Here is a 22,075-nt window from a genome sequence, read left to right as displayed (position 1 = left end):
ATGAAACAGGACTTTCTTATTCAGTGTATTAAAAAAAGTTTGCCTTTAATTTAGATTCTGACCTGCACGTCAATACTAAATAATGGGGAACTACTCTAGAGCTTGTATGCTTGTATACTAAAGAGGCTCTACCAAACAGAAATACTGTATCGAAAAAATTTAGACCGCTGCATGCTACTTCACAAATCATCGGGCAGTCTTTGTCTCTGTCAAGCAAAATGAATAAAAGATGTGCGTACCTAATATCTCTCATTGCTAAACATACAGTGATCACAACAAGCTAAGCCAGGGAAGTCTAATGGACGTGTCTATTCTTATTACATAAGAAATTCGAACACACTAAAAAAAATAGAATCAACAACATCACATATATTAATTATTTCCTTAAAGGAATGGTGAAATGTTTTTTTTAGAATTCGAGGTTATTTAAGAATTCTAATTATGAAGCTTTGAGGTAAAGCATGCAAAGTTTTTTTTTTCTGGCATTTAAAACTGGCGTAATCACCAGTTAAAACGAAGACGATGTTCGGGTTTTTTCTCACTGCGCTGGGGGACAACGGGGAAACTTCTGATGACGTCATTGATGTCAAAATTTGAGATGCTCGCTGCCTTCGACAACATGCTGCCGCGCTTCTCGCGATGCCGCCAAACAATGTTTCGTGAGCGCCTCTTTCGACGGCTCATTCATTTTCTTCCTTCAAACAACAGCTTTTTCCCTAGGAACTTAACGCCGGCGTACTAAGGTCATCATTGCTGCGTCTGCCTGTCACTCTGCACTGCAGAGAAGCCTGAACGGCGACGCCAGTTTAGTCGACGATTACGTCACCATTTCAAATGCTAGCGCAAATAGAGTTGGCATGCTTCAGCGGCAAATTTCACACAATCGGCGCGTTTAAACTCTTGGAATTCTAAAACCACTTCACTTGCCGTTTAACGCGGAGAAGTAATGACTTGCAGGGCAGTGTTCGTTAAAATATCTTCATTCGGTATTTGAAATTCCTCCTCTTATGCAGAACAGCATCATTTAGCTATCGGAGCTCTGTTTTGAATACTGATCAAAAACAAGATATGCATTGTTTACTACAAAACAATTCTGGTAATATTGAAGAAACTTGCGCGAAAATACTGCATATATTCGCTGAAAAAACAGCAGACATTAAAAAAAAACTCGCAAAACTGTTACTAATGTCTACCACGACTTATCGACATAAAGAGTTTGAAAGGAAGCTATTGGAGCCTAAATAAAGGTGGCGCTCATTATGACATACAAATTAAGAAAGCCGACAGTCATAGGAGCCATGGGCAGCTCAGGGCAATATTTATATTTTTATTATTGTTTCTGCTCTTCGTCAATGAAAAATTATAAAGTGTCATCTGTTTGATGCGAGTTCCCACGTCTTCCAAAAGCGTTTTCGCCCTTGCCTCATAACCTTCAATGCTGTGCACCTCCTTTTCCCTCGTGCACTCCCTGACTTTATCCAAGTTTGTAATTCTTGCTGCCCCCCTCTTTCTGCTGGTCTTGTTGCGCTCAATTGTATTCTGCAGGATAAAGTGATCGCTCCCCGAGTTTTTCTTCAGGTTTTTCCAGGCGGCATGTCTTAGATTTTTACCTAGTGTTAAATCCGCACTTACAGACACTATTACCCACTCTAGTAGACTCGCTAGGGCCCGTAAATCGTTAGCGCCTCATTCCTGATTGTATCTGCTGATTGCTTTCCCATCGCAATGTCATACGACTTGGCCCCTAGGTAGCTTTTTGCATTGAAGTCCCCTTCAATTATCAGCGGAACTCCATTTGCCGCAATTTTGGTGCCTCTAATATTTTCCCAGACCTGCCCCTTGTATATTTCGGCCTGCTATAGATATTTACGATCCCTGTACTCTTGTTTTTTTCTACGATGGGGCAACATTTCTGTGCATGCATATTCTACCCCTTTCTATTCCAAATCAACGATTTTGGCCGTGTATTTTTTACGTACTAATATGCAAGTGCTTGGGTGAAGATGAAAGGTCTTGTCTGCAATGTGCTTCGTGTCCGCATTCGTCTCCTACAGCGGGGCACTCCTCGTCATCATCGCCAAAAACTCTATTCGCAGACAGCTGTTGACAGTGGTGAGCAGCGTTGTTCTTTCCATATTTTTCCTGTGCAGCTTAATCTTAAGGGCAGCCATTTCATTTTCCTTAATGCCTACAGCCTCTTGTTGGTTGAGCTGCAACTGCTGGATGGTGAGTTGCAATTGCTCCAGGCTAGAACGCATCTGCAAATTTTCCTCTCTAAATCCTGCTCTCCTCTGTATCTTCATGTCCTTGATTTCTTTGAAGCTATATTCAGGAGCCTCAGTTTGTTTGGGTTCGGAGCTGTGGAGAAGAGGCTCCGCATTTACGATTTTCATATTTATTTTAAAATTTTCCACTCTTTAAGTTTATAGATTTCATTCCGAGGCTCTTACAGTGCTTTTTTCAGTTCTCTACATTCATTATTCTTTCGCAACAACTGAGGATACGAGGTAACTCGCGCTCCCCAGCTCACCTTTTCCGCTCTTCTCTAAGTGTTCTTCTACCTGCATCGCTCCTTCGATCCGCGTCTGCTTTTGTTGATTGACGCCCAGCTGACCGACCGCGAGTGGCTGCTTGATATTTGGGGGCCGGCTGCGCCTGCCTGAAACCTTATCCTGGGCCTTAACTTCCTGAGCCTTGCATCTCCGAGGTCACGCATCTTCCCCGCCTCCCTCGTCTTAATAATGTACGGAGTTTTTGAATTTCTGCTCCGAAGGTTTGAGTTTCTCTTGCGTTCGCCGTTACACACTGAACACCGCACTTTACATTCATGTCCCTCCGCAGGCTCCCGTGTCCTGCACAGTTCACATCATTGTCTTCGAGTTGTGGCAATTATCGGCTCTATGGCCCACCTCCCCACACCCGTCGCAGGCCAGAGCCGTTTTCTTGTAAACGTAGAAGGGCATTTCCCCTCCGTTGTAGTTGATGTAAATGGGAACTCTGCTACCCGAGAACGTGACCGCCACTCTGCCGTTTTTCGAAATTTCCTTACAGCCAGGAGTTTCTTCCCTTTGGCTCTGATATTTTAGCCAGAGCCAGGTTAACCACAGCCCGAATTCATGCGCTTCAACCTCGTTTTTTTTCAGATTACGCTGCGTCGCGCCACGCAGCGTAATCGGCGTAACAGTTGTACTCGAGCCCACGAGGCTCGTTCTCGAGAGAGTGAAGAAGACCAAGGATTACAGGGTCTCAATCGTTCCACGTGAGCGAGCTGCGTCATCCTTGAGCAGCAATTTGTCGAGGTCACCTTGCGATGACGTATGGGCGACGTCAGTGAGCGGACGGATTAAGACAAAGGTTGTGGCGTACCGGCACAAGAACTTCGGATACCACTCTCGGTGTCTTAATGGCGTCGAAAACCCAAATAACATCTTTAAGTTCGGAGGTGGCTGCAACGTGAGTTGCGTCGTATTGTGCCTTGGAAAAGTCCAGAGACGCGATGGTACGCAAACGAGCAAGACGACTGCCTTCCTGAGTGAGGCAGGGATGCTGCGTGATGGAAGAGTCATTGTGCACGGAGAATGTACGAATGGTGTCAAGTAAGGTTTATGGTAAGCTTGTGTAGAGAAGGAAGAAACGAGAGTACCCGGTTACTTCATACTTTCCGGCATTATCGGCGCATCTCACAAATTGAAAAACGGCGTCGCAGCTGTTATGGTCGGAGGGTGCATACGTCGACATCATGTTAATGAGTGTCCGGTTGAGACCGTGCGTTTGTCTGTGGACGGTAGCAAGTGAGTGGCGGTATTCTGAGCCACAGAGCCGGAGCAGTTCTTCCACAACGCCAGCAGTAAACTGTCAACCGCACTCAACGATGATCACTCGAGGCGCGCCATGGCGAAGAACGATTCGGTGAAGCAAGAAGTGGGATACGTCGGCTCCTTTGGCAGAAACGAGCTCAGCCGTTTCCACACATCGAGTCAAGTAGTCGACACCCACGATGATACAAAAGCGGCTGTCAGGCGTGTACAGAAAAGGACCAATCAAGTGAATTCCAATTTCTTCTCCCCAGAAGGTGATGCAGGGGTCTTGGTCAGTGGAAGAAGACCAGCCTGTGCCGTGCATCGCCTCAGGCGTTTGCAGGGGGCACAACTTGTGATGTACGCTTTGTTCTCATTTACAACATAAGACAATAAAAACCTTGCCGGACTCTCGAGACGGTGCCGCCAAGCCTAGCAGTTTTGCGGTGATGTCATGCAAGGCATGTAGGACGCCGCCGCGGAGAGAAACTGGGAAAACAACGAGCAGGCGGGATCATCAGCTGAGTATTTCTTGAAGAGCAGACCATCCCTAATAACGAGGGTAGCTGAGTTTAATTTTACATCTACTACAACGAAAGTGTGTTGTTGGTGCAGGCTCCCACGTCTTATTAAAGAACTGAGTCAAAGCGGGAGCCTGTCATTGTTTGCGTCTGAACGTTGCGCGGTCTGGCATTGTCTGGGTAACAGTTACGGGGCAGTTGTCTAGTTCCTCTTTACCAGCTGCCGTGAAAGGAAGAGGTTATTGAGAGAAACTATCAGAGGAGGCCCCTACTGTGCGTGCATTCAACTTGCTGATACATGAAGGTGGCTCTGTGTTGCACGGGTGTCCCGCGTATGGAGCCTTGCCTTAATGCCCTCATAAAGAAATAAGACCGCACAGTCCTGAGTCCTGTCATGATGCTTTAATAAAATGGAGTTTATTGGTACCGTATTTTCCCCAGATGCCCCCTCCCCCACCGGCGATGAAATGCGGTTTTAAGTACTCTAGTGTGGTCCTGTAACAGCAGTTTGAATTCTCTGCATGTGATTGACAACTGAAGTAGTTACGTTTTATCCGCGATGAAATCCCCACTTACGGCCACACAGGTGTAACCGGAGCACAGATGAAGAGCGCAAGCTTTACAGTTTAAGCTGCTAATTTCATTCAAAATATGTACAAATCTAGGTAGTTACAGTGATAGTTACATTACGGTAGCATTTCGAGCCTTCAGCGTGAAGGCGCACCTACCTGTGACTGCGCGCCACCCTGTTATCTGCTTAAGAGAAAATAGAGCAAAACACGATTACAACAAGGAAAGAAAACAGGACCAGCGCTATTTTTTTCAGGAGGGGGGGGGGATTCATTTTGTTTTTGAGCCTTTCTTTCCTCCATAGCACACAGCCTTTTATGTCTGTTAGGAGCTGAAAAGAAAATCCCTAATTTATACCTGGTCACCACTTTTTTCAGGTTATGCGAAAGGCGATGTACGTACGAGAGAACTGCAACCTTATTCCTTTATTTCACTCTGTCTGACCCAGGCACACCAGCCAGTCTTAATTTGTTGCACCTCAACAAGATGGCATCATTCGGGTTACCTGCTTCTCTTAATCTTTTAGCCTGTTCGTTGAAGGTCTTAATTTTCAAATGGTCACAAGATTTGGACGGAGCAGAAAACGACGATGAAACAATTCCGGTTTTTACTGTTTTATAATGATGTGACTTGTAGTTCAACGACGGCTTGCCAGCGCTTGGCAAGTATTCCCAACAAATATGTCCCGTCTGAACTTCATGGCTCAAATCTAAAAACTGCAGCTCGTTATCGGTCGTGACCACTGTGGTGAATTGAAGACGTTGAGCGTTTTCTTTAAATACTTTCAGAACATCAGTCATATGTCTAGAAATGTTAATTTTATCGACAAAGATTAAGATGTCGTAAACGTAACGCAAAATTCGCGACGCTATTCCGGAGAAGTTTGCTTGAATACCCCTATCTATGAAGGATAAAAATATGTCACTTAACACCGGTGCCACCCTGGAACCAATTCAAACACCACCTTTTTCCGTGAAAAGTTTACCCTCCCATTCAATGAACGTAGTCTCTACATAAAATGAAAGTAATTCAAGGAAGCTAGCTACCTATATGCCAAAAACCCTATAAATTCTTCTTCATCGTTATCTGCTGCGATGCATTTTCCCACGGCACTCAACATTTCATTGGGAGGGAGAGCATGAAACAAATCAACCACGTCGACACTAAATACATTACAGGACCCTGGATAATCATGCTGAAGAAATTTTACGACGCTCTTAGAGTTGCGGACCAGAGTAGCGGTGGTCCTGTTGTTTTCTTTCCTTTTTGTCCTCGTCTTTTGCGCTATATTCGCTTTAGTATGTATCACCAACTCGCCCGTCTTGACATCGTGTTGAACTGTTATCTGCGCCGCCACCCTGTCACGTGGTTGGTCGCGTGGTGCGGAGCAGCCGCCGGCGGCGCGGCGGCTGACCACGTGGTTCGTCGCGTGGTTGGTCACGTGACCACGTTCCACTCAGCCGGCTGTAACTGTCGTGTCGTTGTGTATACCATATTTTATTTATTTTTAAAGCCTATCCCGGTGGTTTTAGTCTCGGGCGCACCCTGATATCCTCAGCCTTCTTAGCGTGGACAGTGTAGAGAGCTCCAAAGATATGTTGAGAGTCTAGGTTTTCAGCTGTAGCACTATAGAGGGAGTAGTGTTTTTGAGTTTCTCGCCTGTAGGAATATTCTAAAGCTCCTCCTGGAGAAGCGCAAGCACGCATTCTTGACCGTGGCATTGTACGCCAATGGCCATGGCAGGTGTGCCCGACGATTTTAATGAGAGAGCATTGTATTTCTCATCGTGCAAATTTTCGTCCTGTTTCTGTCATAAAACTCAATAAGTGATTACGGGAGGTGTCAAGATTTTACGACGGCATTCCAACCAAGCCGGTGGGCTCATAGCAACGTGACCACCGTTGTAAGTGAAACTAAAATAAGGCATTTAATTTTTATTTTCCTGCTACTTTCCGATCAAAGTGCAAAAAATTGTAAACTATAAAACGCATATGAAGAAGCCACCGGGGAAGGCAGGAAGGTTGTGGGCGGCTAACTTAGCACTATATTGGGGCACTCAGCAAAATAAATTAACAATGACGGTGGAAAAATCGTGTATGGGATGAAGCAATGGCCACAGACACATTTACAGTAAGCAGATATGTTGCTTCTATGGCTTTCTCTTTGCACTATTAACGTGACCTAAGCGTCCTCATAGCTGTGTTGACTGATTCAGCGCATTGCACAGATTACATTAGGAATGATGAACCGGGCATCAATGTTTATTTGGCGGTCCGGGCAGCGACATTGAGTTCTAACGCACGTGCTTTTGACTCTAATGGCGAGTCCTTTTTTAACGCGACAGCGTTAAGTGCCTCGTTCACCAGAAAATGCGCTGTCGGCGTTGACTGCTTCAGCGTTACTAGCAAAATATCGCTACCATGGCTCTTGTGTGTGTGCGCGCGCGCTCTTAGATCAATTTAACCAAGCTCTTATACTAGCTCTGTGAAACAAACTGTAAATTGTTCAGAGTTACGTTGTCTAGTCTGCACTATTTTTCTTTTCTCAAAGTTGAATAAATTGTTAAGACTAAACTGGCGTATATATACAGCTGGTATATATATATATATATATATATATATATATATATATATATATATATATATATATATATATACGAAGATCGTATTCGTTGACATCCGCATGGAAAGATTAGCAGGCATGTGGTCATCAATGAGCGAATGGCTGTAAATATTTCGGCCGGGCCGCACCTCTATCATGACTTCCAAGTGCCTGGCGTTGGCCAAAACATTGCATAAAAATAGGAGGCGACACTTAAGCGCCACTTTAAAGTATGACGCGATAGCGTAATGGGTTAATTTTCGAGGTCATTCTCTACTTTACATTCATAGATACCTGGGGGTCTCCAAACCCCTCCTGGCGCACTGGTGCAGCAGTTAAACGATTCGCCACTGCCCTGCAATGGCAGGTGCTCTCAGTGGAAGGCATTGTGCGGCTCCGGTTGCTCTTTGCGAGCGAGCAATCATTAATTTATCTGCCACCTGCAACTGTGGGCAGTTTCCTCGCTATCCGATTAGCAGGTTGTGATGACGCGGCAAGGTCACGTCACCTAGGTGGCCCACCTGTCTCCTAGTTTGCCCTCTGGGCACGATCTGGCTCTTGATTTATCGCACGCAACGCCGACAGCGGATTTTCTGCATAAGGGGACCTTTAATTTTATCGCGTTAAGAAATATCTCACTGAAAAGTGCCTGACTTATTGAAAATTAAATGTACATTTTTCCTCCGATAATAAATGATTGATTTAGGTAAGCGTCCCTTCAATTTTTCCTCGTAGAAGCCAATGCAGCTATGTCTTAAATATATATACAGTGGCTACCGTGCACACCTCATCAAGACACGTCGTACAGAAATATGTCGTCGAGAGCCAACTGCAGCTGTTATTTGATACCGCCATATGAAGTACATACACCGTATCTCCGATATTCAATTCCGCTCTCGGAAGCATTCATCCCTGAACCACACGTCGAAATTGAAGACATCCTCAGCCGTCTTTATTTAGTACCAATAGGCGTAGCTAACCAGATCATTTTCGTGCAATGCACCGACGCCGCCCTAGCACATTTTGTACAACCAACGCGCTGGTGATCTCCTTGTGGGTGTCGTGCGGAGAGCTAGAGTAGGAGCCTATGGTGATAAAACTGAAGCCATGGCTGTCTTTTCTACTCCTCGGGGCTAGATAGCTCTTCGGCGCTAAGCTTCGGCTCGTTCTATCGCCGTTTTAAAGAGAAGTTACCTGACGTTGTAAAGCCGTTTACTGTTCCTAAATGATTAACTACGGTGACCTTCCACGTGCTTGCTATAATGTGTTGCCACCCATTGCTCCGCTGTGGCGTTTGCTATGTGAAGAGCTGCCGTTATATATTGACAACGCCATGTTTTCTAGAAAAGTGTTTGTCAGTCGCCGCCAGTAAGCCAGATGTCGCGGGTGTGGGTGAGATGAATTTGTGTAAAATAAATAGTTTGGTATATATTTTGGTTTGTAATCGACTCCAGCGTACCCACTGCTGCCAGACAAATTTTGAGTACCAAGTGGAGTAGCGTGTGGACGCATCGGAGATGCTCCAGCATGCCAAGACCAAAAAAATGGCATAAAAAGTAATAGGTTGCGTCAGCCGCACAGTTTCAAGTGCAAAATAAATTATTCCGCTGGAGGAAGACAATGCTCCGCTATCCCCTGTTTTCATTCACACGTGCGAGAAAATTGATTGCGATTTTGATGATTTGTGTACCTTGTTTGTAAAATAATTAACGTATACAAATCTTTTGCTGCTTTTTGTTGACCAAAAGCCTTAGTTTGTTGCTAATTATGTACAAATTCTTTTAGTTTGAATTTTACTCATTGTCATCTTTTTTTGCTCGGTTATTGTCGAATACACTGTATTTTTTCTGTCGGACCTCTCCCTAGCTTTTGGCTACTGGTCCGGAAAGTCTTTTGTCATTTGGGATGCTATAATGAGAACAAAATATGATGATGATGATGATTCAAGGGAAGCGGTAGAGTTCCGGCCACATCTGTATGGGCGCCATTTCAAACTTGTCGCTGCAACACATTTCTGGTTGACCAGCATTCGAGGTCGATTTGGAGGCTTGGTACTTTGTAGCCTTCGCCGACGGGACCTCTATTTCGCCTTTAATTGTTAATTTGGGTAGAAGTATGTCTTTGCCGTGATGGTAATAATAGCCTGGTTCAGGGGATTCTTCGCCCTTTGCGCCGGTCGCAGATGAGGACTACAGTGATTAACTAAAGCTTTTTCCATATGAACAAAACGCTCCTGAACGCAAACCGAGAAGAAAAAAAAAACTTATTACGCAGAGCAAATGTTGCTCTTTTCATACTCCTATATGACGCACTTTGCATGTTATTTCAACTGCATATTGTTATACTGTCACCTAGTTTCGCCAAGTGGTGCGCAGCTGACTTGCAGGATGTAGCGTTCGCGCTGTCGCGTATCGGTCGCTAATGCTCTGTCATCTTCCCTGGCAAGAGGTATTAAAGCACACTTCGTCAACATATACGTTATAATCTAGTGGTGGTGTGGGTTGCAGTTAGCCCATGGAACAAACCCCTCAAGGCAGCCGTTACGCCTGCCCTGTATTACTTGACACACCGGCACATAGCTTCAGAAAATATAGATTCAGGAATTGGCTCCCGACCTAGCGCCATTACAAGCGCCATTGTGTCAGCCGCTGCTGCTCTTTTGCAAGCGGCGGGTGCCATGGCAGCCCACTACACATCCCAGGCTTCACGCGGTCTAAAGGCGTTCCGTGGGGAAGGTTTCAAGGATGTGGAGGTCTGGCTCCGTAACTTCGAATGCGCAGGCGCGTTCATCCAGTGGAACCAGGCAGCCAAACTCCACAACGTCAACTTCAGCCACGACGATGCCGCTTGCACCTGGCTTGAAAAATAAGTGGAGGTTTCGACTTCGTGGCGAGAGTTCCGTCGTCGGCTGCTGGAGGTCCTCAACAGCGCCGATCACTGCGTATAAGCTGAGCGTGCACTCCGCATCTGCCTGCCAAATGAAACCGTCCAAATAGATGTCAAAGGCAGGACACGCCTCTTCAGGAGAGCTGATCCGGTCATGCCTAAAGAAAAGAAACTCCAGCAATTAATGCGTGGCGTCGAAGAACAGCTGTTTGCATGCCTCGTTCGCAGCCCGCCATCGACCACCACTGCATTTTGTACAAGGCCGCAGTGATGAAAGTCATACTGCGACTTATAACCAACCAGCGCATACTGCTGCGGTTAAATAATCGTTTTCAGCAGCTGAGAGCCACCCTGATGACTTGCTAGAACTGAGCAGCACCATCGTGCATGAAGAGCTTCACAAGTTTCGCAGCCCCTTGCAGACTATGCTGGCTTCCATTTCTCCTCCTGTTCGCGATGAGGTGCAAGAGCCGTTCTGGGGGCCGACTGCCGAATCACCACCTCCAATGGGATACTACGGCCATTCCACCTATACCGAAGTTGCGAGCCGTCCGGCTCCTGCTTTGCCAACACCGATTCAAGAAACGCATTCGCTTCTGCTGGACTGAATGCCACTTTTTCAGTACTTCCTCAAGCTCCAAGTGCCCCTACGAAAGGCTGACGTCTGGAGCACACCGGACAGTCGACCACTCTTCTTTCACTTCGGAAAACCAGGCCATCTCTACTGCCATTTTTCTTATCGACGCCACGGCATGCAAGACTCGCGTAGATTCTCCCAGAACCCTGTTTGGCCATCGACCACTTGCCATCCAATGCGACGCATCAGTTACGACAATCTTCCCCAAAGCCCTCTTCCCCCCCACCCCCCTAACTTCTCGCGGGAGGCACAAGGTCGTTCGACAAGCCCTCGCCGGGAAAACTAAGACCAGCGGGAAGACTGAAACTTCCATCTCCGCCGCTACGCACCGACCGCGAACTGACTGCACCCTCATCCGAGCTAGACAACCGCGTTTCTTTGGCCATGCTTGACATTCTCGACGGTCACAACTTCAGTGCGTAAGTGAACACCGGGCAGACTATTCGATTCTAAGTAACAAATTGGTGACTCTTCTGAAAATGTGGTTACCATTTTTTCTGCGGTGTATATTCCTACTACTGGTGGTCATCTCGTTACGCAAAAGGTTATTTTCATGGCTAAAGTTCAGGTGAACAGATTCGTCGCCGTTTCATTCTTTCCAAGTGCTTGATTCCGGACCTTACTCTGGGAACTGCCTTTCTGCGGGAGCACGGTGCAACATCGACCTCCGTCGAAGAATAATCATCTTTTCGGCGGCAAAGCTCCACAACTCGATAGCCCATGCCAGAACAATGCGGAACTTCGCGTTTTCGCAAACAACGTTACGTTGCCGCCACGAAGGAGTGTTTTCGTTGAGGTCACCAGCGACGACCTGCATGACATCAAAGCATGCTGTATGTTGCATGATGTTGTGTTGAGGCTGTTATGAAAATTAGTGCTTGCAGATTATTAAGCTGAAGTGTAACAACGCGAAGCCGCTTTGTGTGCAATCAGGGGCAAAGCTGCGCTTCAACGCAAGCAAGTAGTGCGAATACAAGGCTTCTGTAGCAAACATGAATCTAGCAGCCTGCTTTGTAATATCTGCAATTCAGCAGTAGAAAAGTAAACTAGCCAGAATGTTTAGGATATAGCCCTCTAGGATGTGGTATGCAGCAATGTAGCACTCTAAAATTCGTAAGTACTGGTGACCATACAGATGTGTATAGTGCTCAGAAGTACGGACAACAGCTTGTATGGTCGTTTCCTGTCTGCCTCCGCTATTTCACTTTTAATATTGAATTAAGAAAGCCACTACCAAATTGCCCAGCAACCTCCTCTTAAATTAGCATGGCAGAGGCGCATGCTTGCTTTACTGTTGATGAAGGAGGAGGAAAAACTTTTATTAGAAAACTATACGGTGGTCGTCTTCTTGAGTGGAGGCTTAAGTCCATGGCTCAATGTGCCACCGCGGCCCTGTAACCCAGCCAGAGCAGCTTTCGCCGGTCTTGCGGTTTCGTGCTGGTCAGAGCGGTCTCAAGAAGGGCTATCAGCCCATGGCCCCGTTTGTCACCGCTATTATCTCGGCATGATCGATTAGCCAGCGCTGGTCAGTCGGCTCCGTGCATGACAGGGCATCTTCCCAAGAGGAAGGGGTGGGGAGGGTTATGAGTGGGACGCCGCCGGACGGTCTTGTGCAGGGCCAAATGATGTAGTGTAGGTCGAAGTTCTTGGCAACTCTGTCATTTGTACAGGTACGGGGTGGGGAAGAACCAGTGTTTGTGATTAATGTTATTACATATGTGAGTATGAAGTTGACGCCAACCCACAGCTTCGGCCTTGGTCGGTGTTTGGTCCGGTGATGGCAGCGTTCTTCTTTGTGTGCGGTAATATTCTTTGATGTGAGTGCAAGCGTGCAGCGCCATGAATGCGACCTTTGTTTCTATGCTTCCTTCGCCGCTTGCACCTACAGCACCCGGAAGGTTGCTGCTCGGGCGAGAACGTGGGCGCTCTAATTGCCGGGAAGAAAGGCGTCACCAGGGGTCCAAACGAAGCACACGGTGTGGAATATGTCGGAATAGATTGGTAATAGTGCCCCGCGCAGCCTGCAAAAGTAGTAGCCTTCACGAACGCGCAGCACGCAGCTTAATTCTCAGTCTGTAATGATTGTGTAGGTCAGACTTGCGTGGTGCTCGACACGTGTGGCCATAAACTTTACCGTCGACGAGATAGTGTCCTGGAGAAGGAATGATTGAAACAACGCTCGAAGCAGTCCAACCTAAGACGATTAAGCTGCAAATGTTGAATTCCAACGGCAGATCGCAAGCGCTGTGCCGGACCACGACCAGAGTGCATAGCTAAGGCGGATACCGCGCCCTTCCATTCTGCCAATTGGATGCGTGCGGTCCCGCGGGGGCACTTCATTGCAAGAAAAACTACATTGAGGCAACATGACGGCGCCCTTTGAAAGGGGCCTCTCGGTCTCCCACCGATTTGTCCTTGCTGCCACTTTCTCTCTCACGTTCACGGCAAACGAAAGGCGCACGAAGCTTTCGCTTTGAAGGAAGGTGCCCGCACCACAAAATTTTAGCGATGAAATGCTCCAAATCTTCAGATTGCTTGCGTATTTGCAGAGCTGCTAGGCTTAGCCAGCACGCGTCGTCCGAAGTCAGAAAGTGCGGGAGATTCAAGCAGGTTAAATTTTTGGTCTAAAAAGCGATAAGAAAGAATTTACGTTCCGTTTACAGTTTCTTTTATTTTTAAAGTAAATTCAATTTTTCCCAGAGGCGAACCAAGTGAAAAGTAATTAGATCCGGGAAAGTTACGACTGCGCGTTCCGGCTGAAATGGCGTTGCACGGGGCTAACACTCCAGGAAGAAGTCAGAAACGTCGCTTGTATATTGCCCGGATTACCACGTAACGCCGTATTGACAACGCGGAGGAAGCAGCCGCAGCCGATCGTACAGCAAGAAGACGCGGGAGAAAAGAAAATGTTACGAGAGGTTCCGCTCAATTGTACCGATCTCGGCGGAACAAATAGTGCTTCTTCACAGAGTGATCCAGCATCAACGCCTGATCCCGTTCTCTCATTGGAAGAATCAACTCGCGGTCCTGAACTGCCACTGAAATACTAGTGCTCCAAAAAAAGCAGAAAAACTTCATCTGTGTATGCTACTGGAATTCAAGAAAAGAAGTCTCTCACAAGTAGATCTGGCTCCTTTTTATCTTTTGTATCAGCACATCCTGGCCAATTTGTCATAGTGCATAAAATTTCCTCGCAGGTTTTTAACGGCTTTCGGCACACATTTCACTCCCACAGCTTGCGCAAAATTACTACCAGTACAGAAGCTTTTTATTTCATCAAAGACTTAATTACTTTCGCTTTCTTGGTCTGGCTCCTTTCGAAGATACTAATTTACTAATACTAATTTCAGTACTTGGCGTCTCCTTTACGATCAACTAAGATAATTTTAGCGTTCTTCCAGGCTTCCGGTACGGTCGAGGTCATAAAGGATCGCGTACACAAGGTGGCTAGTTTTCCTTGGATAATCTCCCTTCCGTCCTTCAACAGATTGGCTGTTACTTGATCCTCGCCAGCTGTTTTCCCCCTTTCTACTGCTCCTAAGGGTTTTTTTTTTACTTTTCCGTCGTTACTGGCGGGATGTCCCATTCCTGTGCACTATTGCCTCTCTCATTAACGTTCTGATTACAATGGCTGCTTTATAGATTTCTGTAGAACTCTTCTGCTACATTAACTATCTTATCCATATTGCTAGTGGTATTGCCATGCTTGTCTCCTAATATATACATCTAGATTTTACCTACCTATGCCCAGTTACCTCTTCGCCCTTTTATGCTGCTTTTTTTCTTTAAAACATGCTCGATTCTCTCCGTATTAAACTTCTTTATGTCGACTAATTTGGGGTTATTTATTAACGTCAATAGCTCTGCTAGTTCTATTCTGTCTGTGGGGTTCTACGCCGTCATGTGGTGGTGTCTCTTAATCAGATTTTTGGTCTTTTGAGATGACTTGCCGATATCCTGTCGAACCCTCCTACCGCCTACATTTACTGCGTACTCCGTAAGGATAGCAGTGAGATTGTCCTTCATTGTTTGAACATCACGATCGCCTTCCTCAGTTAAATCCGAATATCTGTTCTGTAACGGCTAACCTGGTAATTGGCTTCCCCTTCAATAGTTTCTTCCACATTCTTTTCAAATCTAGGCTAATTCGAGACCCTACCATTTTCTGGTCACTACAACGCACCTCTTCGACGGCCTCCAGATCCTAGCCAATGCAAAGGTGAGCCATAGTATGAAGTCTATTTCATTTTTAGTCTCGCCATTGGGACTCCGACACGTCTACCTCTTATGCACAAACTAATTAACACTCGCCCCTGAGTCGCCAGCGGGTGCGGAGCAACTGACCAAGGTGGCGGTAAGACCTGCGACGCAGCGCAGTGTGCTTATATCTCTGGCTCCGGATGGGCCGCCACTGGAATATGAACCTGGCAACGTTTGGTGCTAGAACCTAATTCACTCAGGCTAACCTAGCAGTGGTGTTCGAGGAACTAGTGGGCATTGATTGGGATGTCATAGGGCTTAGTGAAGTTAGGAGGAGAGGTGAGGCACATACAGTACAAAAGGGCGGGCACATACTGGGATATCGTGGATTAGAGAATAGGCGGGAACAAGGTGCGAGATTCCTTAACAACCAGGATATCGCTGACAACAAAGATGAGTTCTTTAGTATTAACGAAAGGGTGGCAGTTATCGTAATTAGGTTAAATAGGAGGCAAAAACTCAATATGGTGCAGGCCTGTGCACCTACAACCAGCTATGATGATCAGGTTGCTTGAGACGAATTTTCTTTCAAATTGTGAGAGACAAATCTATATGCTCGATATAGAACAAGTCTTGTACTTACCGAATGGCACTGAAGACGTGTAGAATTGAGACAAGGAAACAAAAAGCAGCTTTCATGGCGTCGATTCACAACCTTTTTAAGAGAGAATTATCCGGCTTCTGAGTGCATTTTATCCATATATGCCTTGAAGGCCTTTGCGCAATGAGATGCAGGCATCATATCGTGGAGTAGTGCTATTGGTCCTGGTCTCAGCGCAGCTGCATCGGGCAAAAAAAATTGGTTTCTAAAGGACATACTTATTTCTGTACAAGATGAACAAAGCCGCAGATTTTTCTTTCCGAAACAAGAACTTTATCTATTTTTTGAAGTTTCGCTTCCTTGTTTTTATCATGATGGTCGTAGCGAAAAAAAGAATTTCATTATTTATTTCTTTATTTAACCATATTGTCAACCCTCGTGCGAGGGTCCTTACAGAGAGGGTATGAAAACTTCATAGAAAAACAGCATTATTCACAAGCACTGAATACATCAGCATGAAACGGTACATTAAGTCAAGCATCAAATGGCACTTTCAAACAGATGGTATTCTAGAGATCGTTCGAATTCATGCAGATCACAACAGTCAATGGCAAGTGATTCAACACTTCAATTACATGGGGCAAGCACAAATGACTGAAAGTTTCACTATGGACCTAATGCGACTGACTTATCCGACTATGACTTGTTCTAGAACTCCATTTGCCTGGTGTTTGTATGTATGTTCCTTCTGAATATTTATCTGTTCTTGGAGCATCTGGAATATTAGCTTCAGCCAAATTTTGTGTACGTGTTTCTAATAATTCTAGCTTACAAGAAGAGGGCATATCTCCGACTGAGTTTGTCCTTCGATATCGGCAGCAAATAAAACGTACTGCGTACCTCTGAACTCTTTATAATTATTTCTTTATATAATTCTGCTTAGGACTCTATACTAATGGCGCATACTCAAGGACAGGCGTCACAGAAGCTTTATATGCAATTTTCTTACATCCCGTGTAGCATGCTGCAATTTTTTTCTCAGAAAACATAACATCTGGTATACTTTAGAACGCACCTCTTCTATATGTGTGCCCTAAGTTAAATTTTGTGTTATTGCCATTCCTAGATACATAAAGTGAGTTGCGTTTACTAAAGAGTCGCCACCAATGAAATATAGGAATGAAAGAACAGATATCTTTGTTGTAATGTGCGTGTATGTTGATTTTGAATTATTTATTTCCATGTTTCATTTTTGCACCACTCGCTTAATGACTGTAAAGATTGGTTATTTCTAAGCGGGTCGTCCGCGTTTCTAACTTTAGAATAAATTAAGCATTCATCTGCGTTTAGCTTAAGTCGTACATTTGGTTCCATGACTGCAGCGATATCATTATTATACGTCAAAAATAACAATGATCCCAGAACGGAACCCTTCGGAACTCCTGAAAGCACTGCTAGGGAGCCGGGCACTTGACCGTCCATTTTGATCACCTGATTGCGATTTGTTAATATTCTTTATTCCATTTTACAATATTTATCTTAATTCCAGCTCTCTCCTGTTTAAAAAAAGAATTTATTGTGCAGTAATTTATGAAACGCTTTGGAAAAATCTACAGCGACTATGTCAAACTGCTGCTTTGCATCAATCGCCATTGCCAAATCATGAATCGTCTCTTCGAGCTGTGTAGTGGTGAAACCGCCTCCTCTGAATACATGCTGGTGAGGGTAAATAGCTCTTTGGTAGGCGATGAAAGATGTGCTTCGCTATAATATGTTCCATAAGTTTTCAAGAAATCGATGTAAGAAATTGGGCGGAAGTTATTTACAAGTGTTCGGTTGCCTCCTTTAAACACCGGAATTACTAGTGCATTGTGCCAATCTTGCGGTACACAATGGGTTGGTGTACAAGGGTTAAAAAAATAAATTTAACGTATCGCGACACCCACTCGGCATATCTTCGGAGAAACTGGGTTGGTATATTGTATGGTCGATTGGCCTTTTTAGCATCCAAATTGAGGAGCTGCTGTAGACGCCCTCCTGCGAAAATATGACGTCATTCATTTGGCTAGGCAACAAGCATTCTGAACTAAAGTCTATATCATTTTGTTTGTGGTGAATACGGATTGCAAAAAGTGATTAAGTTTATTTACTATACGCTCCTTTTTTATCAGTACCTGATTTTCGTGCTTAATCTCCTGTATTCTCTCCTTCCTATCACTAAAGTATCGCCAGAACTTTTGCGCTGACGTTTTGAGGAAGCGGCGAAGCGTTTCATCGAAGAACTTTTTTAGCTTCTTTCAGCGCTTGCTTCAGCTCAGCATGAAGTCGCAAAACTGGAATGCGTTTATTTTCTTTTTATGTAGTCTTTATATTTTACGTTTCATATAAATTATGTCCCTGGTGATCCAGGGGCTTCGGTGCTTCGTCTTTTTAACACGAGTTGAAATATACCTGCCAACGCAGTGTTGTATACTCTTCTTAAATTGCTGCCACAACTCTTCAACTGTTTAGGAATCACAATCATATTCAGAATCACCAAAGGCAGATTCCAGGTATTCAATTATGAAGGTGCCGTCCACACGCTCATAATCCTTAACGAGCACAGGGATATAAGGCCTTGAGCATTTACTTGTTCTAAGTTCTATGACATCAACCATGATCTTGTGGTCAGAGACACCATCTTCAACGTTAACAGTGTGTTCTTTATTATTTGACAGGAACGCCAAGTCCAACTATGACCGCGAATAGGGCCTTATTTTTGTATCCTCTTGAAAAATTTGTTTTAGGTTATACGCGAACATTTTTTCTAATAGTTTCTCTCTGTAAGACGAATCTGGACGAACAGAACATAGGCGTTGCAAATTCTTGTGTGGTATGTTAAAATTTCCCGTCATTATAAACCTCGTGTTTGTTTTGACATGCGCACACAGAAAAGTGTTTAGTTCATCAAGGATCTCAGGGGAAGCAGAGGGCACGTGGTGCACCGATAATTTAAGTAACGTTATAAAACTCTCTCTTCAGCAAACTGTTTCAGCAACATTGCAATCCATCATTACAGCACATAGAGTTTCTTACTATCATAAAAACGCCTACACCACATGTGTCCCTGTCTCTTCTAAACATTATATGCTCAGGAGGAACAATGCAGTCAGCAGGTATGTCGTTTTTCAACCAGGTTTCTGATAATATTACAACATGCGGACTTTGTGAAAGGAGCAAGTATTCTAATTCTGTATTCTTATTTACAGTGCTCCGCGCATAATGACTCAAAAGGCGTAGCTACATCTGCAATGACGTGCCCAACGTCGCATTCTTGATTCAGGAATCAAGGTCAGCTGGGCTGCCTGGTTCATCTGATCGGTGCTGTCTGGAATTATCAGTCTTATCTCCGCGGCCTGTAGACAGCAGACAGCGTTCGTTTCGGCTGTGATCCCAGACATATGTTTCGTTGTTTACGCGAAGTTTATCATGGACAAGGAAGACCTTTGCCTTCTTAGCCCTGTCTGCGGCTGCACTGACCCATAGTTTTCTGCGTACTTCTAGTTTCTTTGGCATAGTCAGGACTTATACGCCAAGACGTTCCTTTCAGCTTTGTGCCCTTTTTTCAGGAGACTCTCGTTTTCTCTGGAATTGTAAAATTTAAGAATAACTGGTGTGCTGTCCCGAGTCCAGTTCGAATTTCCCGCACAGGCGCCGGCTTCATCTGCAAACACCGGACTGATCTCCTCTGCGCTCGTTTTCTTCCTTTTCCCGGTGCGCCTTCACTCTCACTTGCGTGCTTTCTGTCTGGTAAGAGCTCCCTCCCGGATGGTCATGTTTCGTGACTTGTGACTCTCGTTCTTTCCAACCGCGCTGCACGACTGTGGCAGCATCGCGTTTTTACAAGTTGTAAATACCTGGATAAAGTTTTAATTTTCTTTGTGTTTGCTACTTGTTATCTATCTAAGGAGTGGCCGCAGCCATAACGTGTGCCACGGAATAAGAATAGTAAAAACGCAATGAACGTCGAGTCTGCGGCTCGCGCGCTTCGAAAGCGCGAAGGTTTCTGCGGCTCCGCTGGCTGTCTCCGCTCTTCAGAAGTTCCGTTTTCTTATCGCAGCCACGGACAGCATGGCGTCGCAAGACCGCAAACCGCCCGCTGCTCAAGTGAGTCCGGACAAATCTCATTTCACATGCTCTGAGAAAACGGCAAGCTCTGTGCAGTCACGGCATTCGTCGCGCTCAGCTCGTTCGGAGCGTTCGGCCGTCTCGGCAACGCCAATTTGCTCGCCGCCAGAGTAAGAGCGGAGGCCGCCGCGGCGCGAGTACAGGCTGCTCTTACGAAGAAAGAAGCCGCGGTGAAACTGGAAAGGCCCAAACTGCAAGAACAAGAGAAAAATGCGGCTCCGGAAATCGAACGCAAGAAAGTCGAGCTGGACACTGAGTTACAAGTGATGCAGATGGAAAGAGAAGCGGCCACCGCGGAAGCGCAAGCAGTGATACCGGAGGCTGACGTAGAACAGCACGGCGGGGAGCATCACATCTGTCGGACTGTCTCCGAGGCATCCGAAGACCGCGCTCAGCGTACCTTGGACTACGTGCTTGACCAGGCTCTCGTGCGCATCGGCCCGCGCCAGCAATCGCAGCAGCATGATGGCGGAGAACATCACGTCTTTCAGAACGTTGATGAAGTACCTGAAGACCACGCTCTATGCACGCGAAGCGCTCACAACAATGGCGTCGCGCAGAACGTTGCTCATCAGCAGGGAGATGAAGCTTACGCCCTCGAACTGACCGCCAATGCAAAGTATGTGATTCGACGCGACCTTGTGAGTAGCTCACTAACAAAGTTCGACGACTGCATGCCCCGAAGACTACCGGTCGTGAAAATCTACGTTCAAAGGAATGACACGAACTCTCGAAGCCACAGCAAGCGAAGAACTTGACCTTCTTGTGAAGTGGCTTAGGACCGAGTCGTCAAGCTATGCAAAGCGGCTGCGTTCCGTTCACGTCGACAGCCCCGAGGCCGGGTTAAAGGTAGTTTCGGGAAGACTTGAGGAATGCTATGGTCGGCCGGAAATTATAGAAGAGGCCATCTTCAGGAGAATTTCAAGTTTTCCCCGACTGTCCGACAAAGACACCCAGAAACTGAGAGAGCTGGGAGACAAGCTTCTTGAAGTTGAGGCTGCAAAATGTGACACTCACCTGAGTGAGCTTTCCTATCTCGACACCGTAAGAGGGATAAACCCCACTGTATAAAAGCTGCCCCAGTGCTTGCAAGACATGTGGACAGCGAAACGCTTGAAGTACAAACAAAATCATCAGGTCGCCTTTCCCTCTTTCTCGTTCTTTGCCAGCTTTATCAAGAACCAAGCGAAAAGGAGAAACGATCCTCGCTTCAAACTCATTTCTGCAAGTAGCACCCCTTCAAGGTTCCCAAGAGCAGACAGATGGGCAAAGAATGACAAAACGAAAAAAACATCCATCTCAGTGCAACTGGCGGACGTGGAGGCAATCACTGACCACGCGCCCTCAAACGCACCAAAGAAGTGGCATGATACAACCTAGTATTCTCCTCTGCACAAGAAGCCTCACCCCCTCCGGAAGTTCCGCGCCTTCAGAAAAAAACCACTGGATGAGCGAAAATCTCTGCTGAAAAATTGTGGGATATGCTTCAGGTGCTGTGCGTCCGCAAACCACTTTGCAAGAAGCTGCAAAACAGTTCTCAGATGTGACGATTGTGGTAGCGATAGGCATGCCACAGCACTTCATGCGGAAAATATGTCAGCCATAAATGTGCTGTAGCTCGTAACGACTCTGAAGATGCAAGTCTAGAACAAGATTCCGCACTTTAATTGTCGTCTAAGTGTACATGCTCGGCGGTCGAAGCAGCGGTAGCAAATCTTGCTCTAAGATCTGCTTGGTGAAAGCCAGTCATCCGACTGAGCCTCACAACGCTGAAAAAATGTATGCCATGTTAGACGGCCAGAGCAACAGATCCCCTGCAAGAACATCGTTCTTAGACATTTTCGGGCTCAATAGTGACAGTTCCCCCTACAAACTAAGGACATGTGATGGAACTGCCAAGGTGACAGGAAGAAGGGCATCCGGCTTTCTCATTGAAGACTTTCATGGCTCCGTGAAGCTACCCTTGCAAACACTCATCGAGTGCAACGAGATGTCTAACAACAGGAACGAGATTCCAAGCCGGAAGTGGCATGGCATCGCCCTCATCTCAGAGCTGTAGCTAAATTCATCCCTTCTTTGAACCCAGAGGCTGTTT

General features: G+C 45.8%; 1 long non-coding RNA gene across 1 annotated transcript in view; it reads right to left on the bottom strand.

Annotated features, from left to right (window-relative positions):
- Positions 1 to 16,007, bottom strand: part of LOC144105013 (uncharacterized) — a 47,021-nt gene extending 31,014 nt beyond the window's left edge. The window contains exon 1 of the long non-coding RNA XR_013308685.1: positions 15,856 to 16,007. This is a non-coding gene — a long non-coding RNA (uncharacterized LOC144105013). The remainder of the gene's footprint in view (positions 1 to 15,855) is intronic.
- Positions 16,008 to 22,075: the final 6,068 nt, after the last annotated feature.

The sequence above is a fragment of the Amblyomma americanum genome, chromosome 9 (genome assembly GCF_052857255.1).
Source record: "Amblyomma americanum isolate KBUSLIRL-KWMA chromosome 9, ASM5285725v1, whole genome shotgun sequence".
Taxonomy (NCBI): Eukaryota; Metazoa; Arthropoda; class Arachnida; order Ixodida; family Ixodidae; genus Amblyomma; species Amblyomma americanum.
The sequence above is the reverse complement of the archived record's forward strand: the minus strand, read 5'-3'. Positions and strand labels throughout refer to the sequence as shown.